This window comes from Lathyrus oleraceus, chromosome 7 (assembly GCF_024323335.1).
Source record: "Lathyrus oleraceus cultivar Zhongwan6 chromosome 7, CAAS_Psat_ZW6_1.0, whole genome shotgun sequence".
Classification (NCBI taxonomy): Eukaryota; Viridiplantae; Streptophyta; class Magnoliopsida; order Fabales; family Fabaceae; genus Lathyrus; species Lathyrus oleraceus.
In genome coordinates, this window is record NC_066585.1 from 520,648,355 (window position 1) to 520,657,900 (window position 9,546).

Below are 9,546 nucleotides of genomic sequence, written 5' to 3' on the forward strand. Positions count from 1 at the left end.
AAGTGCACAAATATCTGAAGAAGAGATGGAACAAGAAGAGATTCTTGTTGAGGTGGAGTATGTCGATGCTGAATTGCGTATCCTAGATAAAGTTGAAGAATGAGCACAAAATGCTGAAGATACTAAGGAAGATGAGGAATCTATTGATGACTACCTGTTGTCAAGAGATAGGTTAGGAAGAGTCATAAATCCACCTCAAAGACTTGGGTATGTAGATCTCATAACTTATGCCTTAATCTCTACAAGTGAGGTTCTAGATGAAGAACCTAGACAGTATAAGGAAGTTATGAGGAGTCAAAATAAGACTGAATGGCTGAAGGCCATGGATGATGAGATGAAGTCTCTTCATGATAACCACACTTAGGAACTTATTAAGAAACCTGCTAGAGCCAGATTAGTCAGTTGTAAGTGGATTTTCAAAGTTAAGGAAGGAATTGAAATAGTGATGTCAAAGAGATACAAGGCAAGATTGGTCCTAAGGGGTTTCACTCAAAAATAAGGTGTTGACTTAAATGATGTGTTCTCTCCTTTTGTGAAGCACGGGACCATTCGAATGTTACTTGCCATAGTGGCACAATTTGACCTAGAACTGAAACGAATGGATGTGAAGACTGCTTTCCTGTATGGAAATCTAGATGAAACAATCTTGATGAGGCAATCTGAAAGCTATGCAGAAAAGGATAAGGAAGATTATGAGTGCAAGCTGAATAGACCTTTACATGGACTGAAACAATCTCTTCGACAGTGGAATAGGATATTCAAAAAGTTCATGGCACACATAGGTTTCATTAGAAGTCAGTTCGACCACTGTGTTTACTTCAGATTTTGACATGGAAATACATTTGTTATTTTGCTGCTTTATGTGGATGATATTCTCATAGAAAGCAACAATGTAGAGGATATAATGAAGGTAAAGGTTAAACTCAATAAGGAGTTCGATATGAAGGGTTTGTGATTTATAACAAGAGTGATGAAAAGGTCTATTCTGCGCGGGGTTTTCATGTTATGTGCATAGAGGAGAGGCCCTTTGAGTTTAACACTATGTAACCACCAAAGTAGAAACTAGTTCGAAGAGGGATCCTAGAGTCATGAGCCCTTCATGAATCAGCGTCATACGACATGCTAGTTGTCTTATAACTAAATAAAGATTTTTTATTCGGGTGCTTGACAAGATTTCGCAATCTAGCTCCTACGAAATCGAAAGCAATTGAATTTAGCTCTTAGCTAACTTAGAATGAAATCATGTATGAATCACTCTTACAAGAAGTCGAGCAATCGAATTTATGCATCCAAGCGATTCTCGAAGGTTAAATTGAGTTTTAACTCCGAGATCGCAACGCAATAATAAACTAAACAACTATCAAACACATTATTATTATAACATTAGTGTCACAATTTTTACATCAACTCAAAGTAATCAAAATATAAAAATCTAAACACAACATGCACGTGTTATCCACAATGAATCTGCATTGCTACAATATCGAAATAGAACTAAAATAAAATAGAACACGAAAATATTATTAACACTTTATTTATATATATATATATATATATAATATATATATATATATATAATATATATATATATATATATATAATATATATATATATATATATATAAAAACTCTAACCGTAAGTAAATATAGAATTACAAGAAATCAAAAGTGATATATTTACAACTAAAAAAAATAACACTGATATATATATATATATATATATATATATAATATATATATATATATATATATATATATATATATATATATATATATATATATATATATATATATATATATATATAATAAAAGGACATATGTGAGTTATGTGGAAAGGGAGTTGTATAGCATGAAGAAGGGAGTTGCAGCAGAAAAATATGAGAAATCAATATGGAAAGGGAGTTGTATAGCATGAAGAAGATTGATATTTTTGACGAATGAGAAAAAGACTGAGATGTGGATTGGGTGATGGGCTCTAAAGATGAATAAAGTTGATCATCAATAGTAATGAAAACAAAGTGGGGTTTTGTATATTGAATGGAGGGTGGCGCATTTCATTGGTTTAGATTTTTTCTTGTTGTCCCTTCTTTCAATGTCATGTGTTGGTATTTATGGGAGACACTTAAGGGTTTCTACTTTTTATAAATGCCAACAATTCACTTTAAAAAATTAAAAAGAGTTAAAATAAATTAATTAAATAAAATAAAATAAAAATAAAAAATTCTAAAATAACATTGAAATAAAGTTATAAAAAAATCCTATTTGTTTATTTAGAACATATTGATAAAATGTAAAAAAATAAAAAGGATAAAAATGAGTAAAAAATCGAGCGTAAAAGTGTTCGAAAAATTAAACTGAATGCACCAAAATGATCGGTGTGAAATAAATTTCTCGGAAACATATAGGTTTTGATCATATTTTGAAATAAAAAACGACATATTAAATGGCTCAGGATGGTCAAAATACGAACGAAAAAGTAGTATAAAAAATAAAAAGAGTATGATAGATTAAACTACGTGAATCTTCGATTAATAAAGTTAACGTCTGCAAGCTCAATTTTGAAAATTTCCATCCGTTAATTTTACGGACATTTGAGAATCAGTTTGACTGATCTGTCTGTAGATTCGAAAATTTATTTTGTCTGACATTTTAGGCATGATACAGCATGAAATGCATGTTATGCTATGTCAATAATGTTAATATCCTGATAATTGTATCAATTTATTGATTGAGGGGAAAAATTATGGTATGGCCCAAAGAAAATTCAAGCGAGATGTAGAAGTAGATTAATGGAGTCATAAAAATAAATGTAAGTAGTTGGGAGAGTGTGTAGAAATATCTCTCTCTCTCTCTCTCTCTCTCTCTCTCTCTCTCTCTCTCTCTCTCTCTCTCTCTCTCTCTCTCTCTCTCTCTCTCTCTCTCTCTCTCTCTCTCTAAATCAATAGAATAATATAATTATGAATGTAGAACTATCCCTTAAATCCTATAAGTAGAGAGAGTTTATCATTTAAAAACCAAGCCAGTAAAAGCTAGTAACCAAGCAACTAGAATAGTTTGTCCTCTCAATAGATATTATCATTCTCTAAAATAGTTTACCCTTTCAATTCCTCACAAAATCTCAATATAGCCATTTCCTTATCCAATATGGAGATGATATTGAAAAGACTATAATCACTTATAGGAAAAGTGATGGAGGAGGAACCACGACTTTTTCGTTATATCATAGTTGATAAGTACTTAGTACATGTAGCACACATACACAACTGAACTACACCAAAGGTGTTTCTGGTCTCCGATATGTGTCATTGTCCAACACCAACACAATTTATTTATTTAAATTATTACCATATCAACATGCCAATTCTTTTTATATTATTCCCACCTCAAAATTTTATATTCTAAATTAAAAACAAAAAATCCTTAATTTTAAACATTAGAAACCTAACTAATATTGTATATTTTTGCAGTTGTTGTTGGGGATGGGTTTATTGATCAAGATATAAAATTTAGGAACACTTCTTGTGCAAGTAACCATCAAGATGTTTCACTTCCTTCTGGATCAGACTTGTATGCATTTTATAGATGTGGTTTTGAAGGTTATCAAGACACATTATATGTGCATTCAAATAGGCAATTCTACAAACAATGTAACATTTATTGCGTTGTTGACTTCATATTTGGTAATGTTGTTGGAGTATTCCAAAATTTTAACATATTTGTAAACACAACTATTGCACAAGGTAGAATGGATCCAAATCAAAAACATGGTATTTCCATTCATAATTCTAGGGTTACAACTACTTCGAATTTGAAACATGTTCAAAATTATGTTGTGACTTATCTTGGAAGATCGTGGAAGCAATATTCTAGAATTGTTTTTATGAAGACTTCTCTTGATAGTTTGATTCATCCAGCTGGTTGGTTTGAATGAAGTGGTGATTTTGCAATCAATACTTTATACTATGGTGAGTACATTAACAATGGCAAGGTTATCATGTGATAACTAGTAGGGCTTATGAGGCATCAAATTTTACTATTTGAAATTTCATTGTTGGAAACTCATAGTTAACTTAAACCAAAGTTCCTTTTACATCTACTCTTTATTATTGATAATAATTGGGCCGATGTGGTAGTCCATCATATGATGGAGAGCAAAAAGAAGAACACAATTTTACCATAGAGAAAAATAGTGTACTCTAGATATGCTTTAGAGGAGGAGAAGTCAGAGGTTAAACGCTCAAAAATAGGAAAAAACACCTTAAGTCACATAAGGTTCAAAACTGAAAATAGAGGAATCATTTCATTGCCTCCAAAAGCACGACAAAAAACATAGGACACTGACTTCCCTCCTTCTTCCTCTTCCAACTCTATCCTGAAGAGCCTCCTCCAAGGATTTGTCGCCTCACAAAAAAAACTCGCAAAAACCCAAATCATATTTAGTGAGGATGAGGAAGAGGAAAATTAGTTATTTGCTTAGTTGTCTGGTTGTTTTAAATTTTTTCTGTTTCATTTTCAAATTCCTCTATGTTATTCCACATTCATCTTATGTACTCCATATGCTCTAATTAATGAAAATATTTTCCTTCCTATGCAAATGTGTTTATGTGCACAATGTTTATGCATATTTAACTTTTTTGTCTACCATCTTTACCCTCCTTTTTATTATGACAAAGAGGGATAATTACTCTCAGGGGGAGTAGAGTATACTTTTATTTCATATGAGGGGAATTTTAACAGCTCGAATGTTCACCTAGATATTTACTTCTTTTATCACCTCCCTCAGATATGTGTTTTCATCATCTAAAAGGGGGCAGAAATATGCTCTCTTGAGGACTAGAGTCAGGGATGTTTTCTAGGAGGGCTCTCGACCTGGAGTTCTTCATGTTATGGGGATATGAACCAATACTTCCAGCATTCCTTATGAAGAGGGGGAAATCTTCATTTGCTTCAGATCGACCATAGATACCTGAATTCCCATTCAAGTCGAGGGAGGAATGACCTGAGTGGTTAGATCGACTACCGTTTCAGAAGGAGTATCGACAGGTATACACTATGTAAAAGCTTCCTCGGTGGAAGAGGTACTCTAAATGTCGCCCAAGAGATAAGGAGACTGAATTTCTTGCCTTATTCGGCATGTTTCCTTTTTTTCTCTTCATCACATCTAGTTAATCAATGACAAAATACATCAAGGTATGGGTGATTCAAGAAAATAAACCAAAGGAAATGGCCTCTTGTTTCACTTACCGAATATTCTCTTCATTTCCTCCTTTGATCTGGCATCCACTAACCAACGGGTCTAAATGAACCTCTTCGTCCATTTTCTTGACGCTGCATCAGACGAGACAATACTATTTTTAGATGGCTTAATCGATTAAAAGCATATTTTAATCGATTAACTCTTCAATTTTGCCAATGTATTATTTTATTTTATTACACACCATATTTTTGAATAGAAAGCTCTCTATTATTCTTGAATAGAAAGCTCTTTATTATTCTTCCACTCTCTTTCTTTTTTAATATCATATTTTCACACCATATTTTATTACACACTATATTTTATTACACACCATCTTTTTGAATAGAAAGCTCTCTATTATTCTTCCACTCTTTTTCTTTTTGAATACCATATTTTCACTAGAATTGTCCTAGTACCAAAAGAGTGAAAAGTATTCTTTAGGTTTGTGTTATACTGGTGATGTGCTTAATCTATTATATTGAAGAGTGTGATTCTCTTGTGTAATATCTTTGTAACAGATTTGAAGGTTGCGAGTTAAATAAAAAAAAGTTTCGGTGAAGGTTCTTAAGCTAAGCTAGTGTAAAAGATTTTTTCGTCGTTAGAAGGTTTTTGAGTTGATCCTATGTAAAAGCTCCAATAATTTTTTAAGGTTGTTTCCGTTGATCTTGTAAAAGCTCAAGGTTCTTTTTATTGGAACTCTCTACGAGAAATTTTGAGGGACAAGAGTAGGCCAAATGGTTTGGCTGAACCTGTATAAATTTACTGTGCATCTCTATATCCCTTCTCTCTTTATTTTTTGTTGTTTTTTTTTTCGCTTGATATTTCTCTTCTTTTTCTTCTTTGTCCTTCTATATTTCAGCTTATATTTTTCTGTTTGTTTATCTATACTAATATAAATTATTTCACAAAATTAAAGTTTTTATAAATTATTTTCGAATCACAATTTACCCACCTATTGTGTTTGGAGTCACTTGGTCAACATAATATCTTACCCTAAGGACTTTCTTAGTCAATGCTTGTCCTTTTAGATGTTGTTTGAATATACCTCTAAGGTTTTTGGCGAGGGTGTATACAACTTCATCATGCTCTAAGCGATTAAGATTTATTTAGTATAGTATAAATTATAGTATACTTGCAAAAAGAACAACAAAGATGGCTCTGCTCACGAAAGTGATCGCAAGAGAGTTTCTATATGTCGATCATGTGAAATTAGTGAATCCCCTTCCAACCCTAGGAGTTGGGATCTCACAATGTGTTGTTTCTAGAGTAAAGGAAAGAGCTAGTTCCTATTTTATGAGTCCGACAAAGATTTTAGGGTTTTTCCCAAATCATGAGAGTGAGTGAAACCATACTCCCTTAATCAAAAGAGTAGTCGTTGACGACCTAATATTTGAGTTGACATATCTCACTTAATCATAAGAGAAGTCGGCAGGTATGGATATTCTAGTCTGCCCAAACCATTGTGGCCATCAGTGGACCTGAAGCCTTTTATGACTTAATTAGGTTGATGCTTGGCAGATATGGGCTCGGGTCGGTCGACCCAAGCTCTAGGTGAGGTGAATGAGGAGACCGATGACAACTCCCCCCCCCCCTAACTCGTCTAGTGTCCTTTTTATAAGTCTTTGGACCGTTTGAGTTATGGGTTACTCCTTTCTAAGACTGAATCACGACTTCTAAATCCACAGTTCTTCAAACACGAGGTCTGATAAGAGTGTAGTGAGTAAACATGATAAACGGTGATCCATTTTCAAACGAGACTTGAAAAGACGAGTCCATCAGTCGAGACTTGCAAAGATGGGACTTTCATACGTTGCATGGGGCGAGTCCTTCGAGCATTGTTTGGGGCGAGTCTCTCAATCTCATATTGGGACGAGCCCCTCAAACAAACAACGTTTGAAAAATTCGCTCCAAACCATGTTTGAGGAACATTATTACATTCTCTAGAATAAGAAAAGTCAAAATTTAAAAAACTATATGTAAGTACTTATCATCTTGAATACATTCACCATGGGCCACCATGTGTTGAAAATCAAACTAACTACAGCCATAAAATAAGCTACTAGTTGTTACTTTGATTTCACTTCTGGAAATAGAACAGAACTTTAAGAATAAATGTAAACAGTAGTGTGAAAGATCTTTTGAAATATTTGAATTTTAGATGATAGGAATGCTTTAATTGTAAGACTGCGACCATTCTCTGTGTGCGGTTGTGTTCAATAATAACGATATATTATATACACTATTATTACTATTTTGTATAACAAAAAAAATTAAATAAAGATACTTTAGTCTACTCCTATTTAGATAAGTTTTAATTTTCTTTTATGTAATTACTTTTCAGTTTTTATTATTTTAATATAAAATATTTTAGTTGTAGACTATTTATTGAGAGAAATATGATTGAATTTAAGAAAGAGAGAAAGAAAACTAAGAGATGATTCAATTATTTAAAATTGATTCAATAATAGGATGTTTAATATAATGAATATATAATATATTTTTGAATAAATTATATTTATCTCCCCAGAAGTCTATTATAAATTGATCTATTTTATGTTCGTTTGAAAATCTTCCGGCGTCTCCTCGACACTCAATGCAATAAATTAAAAAAGTTGATGTTAATAACGAGGCATATGTGTCTAACTTATTGAAATCATATATATATATATATATAATATATATATATATATATATATATATATATAATATATATATATATATATATATATATATATAATTACGAGTACGAGATAAAAAAAAAAGTTAAAAATCAGCACAAAAAATGTATGATAATCCAAAAAATAAAGCAAAAGTAAGATATAAAGAAATACCATTGTTTCGAAAAGTCAAAGTTATCTAACATAATCACGCTACGTGACTTAATTGATTATCCTTTTCCTTAATCGATCAATAATCATTACATTTTAATTTAATAAATTAAAAAGATCTCTTAACTGATTAGATAAAGTTTTTTACATTACTATTTGATTAAACAAACTTCTAATCAATTAAGTACTTGCCCGAATTGATTTTAAAAATTTGTATCAAAAGAAAAGAGATTTAAAACATTTGTGTGTGTGCATGCGCATGCATGCGCATTGCCTTAGTACCTCAAGATTTATTCTTGTCCTTTTACAATTAAGTTGATCAGAACTATGAAAAACCCTTAGTGTTGGACTAGGCAAGCTTTCACTCTTTTGCAGATTTTGAGGACTTCAAACTTTCACATTTTTAACTACTTTAAGAGCACATCTTCAAGACTTCAAATTTTCACATCTTTAAGATCACATGTTTAAAACTTTAAGGTTTCACATTGCAGCTTTAAGATTCTTTGTTTGATTCAGCATTTTCTAGCATTTTCAACTTGATCTTGATACATTTGATTGATGAAGCCTCTGATATCTCTTTCTTGTTTAGATGACATCATCAAAAATCTTTGTAAGAGTTGTCGTTATCAAAGCCTTTTGAAAGTTATCACCAACACCACTATTTGACATTTTTCATTAACATTTGACAGTTGTCTTCATCAAAACCAACATCTTTTGATGATATTACATGCTTAACACAAAGAACCACATTCTCCCTTTTTTGATGTTGACAAGACTTCCCACAAGGAAGTGGTAAAACAGAAGATAAAATATTTGGAGTGGTTAGACCCCTATCATAAAATAAAGAGAGTATGCTTTACTCTCTCTAAGAGTATACTTCCCCCCTTTTTGACATTATCAAAAAGGAGGAAAGAAATAAAGAATAAGAGAGAACAAAATAAGCATGACAAAGAACTCAGGTATCACATATAAGCAAATGATGTTGAATATTATAAAGGATGTAAATTATTTATTACAAAGCAATAAATACAAAAATATAAAGCATGCAGTAAAGAGCTGAAAAGAACTACTCATCATTTCCGTCACATCAAGTAGTCTAAAAGGAACATTTTATCCAAATATATTCGCTTGGTAAGCAACATACTTGGATTCTCTTTAAATAATTCTTGTGTTTTCTTGGGTTCTTGCATGAATGGAGGGCAACAAGGCTTTTGTTGAAGGAATGCGAGGAACCTCAAGATCAAAAACTTTCATTGAAGGTGGTAAGAAATACAAGAAAGGGAATCTTTTTCAAAATTAACTCAATCAAACAATAACACGAACAAGAAAGATAACAAGGTTATTTTTATACTTGTTCACTGTTAACGAATTTACCTCCAGTCCAGCCTACCAAGGTGATTTTGCCTTCTCAACAAGGACTTAATCCACTATAACCGGAGCTGATTATAGACACCACAAAGATAAACCGTCTTTGTCTTCTTGA

At 32.0% G+C, this 9,546-nt stretch overlaps 1 pseudogene; it reads left to right on the forward strand.

Annotated features, from left to right (window-relative positions):
* The first annotated feature begins 598 nt into the window (after positions 1 to 598).
* LOC127104711 (pectinesterase 2-like) lies at positions 599 to 4,064 on the forward strand (annotated as a pseudogene).
* Positions 4,065 to 9,546: the final 5,482 nt, after the last annotated feature.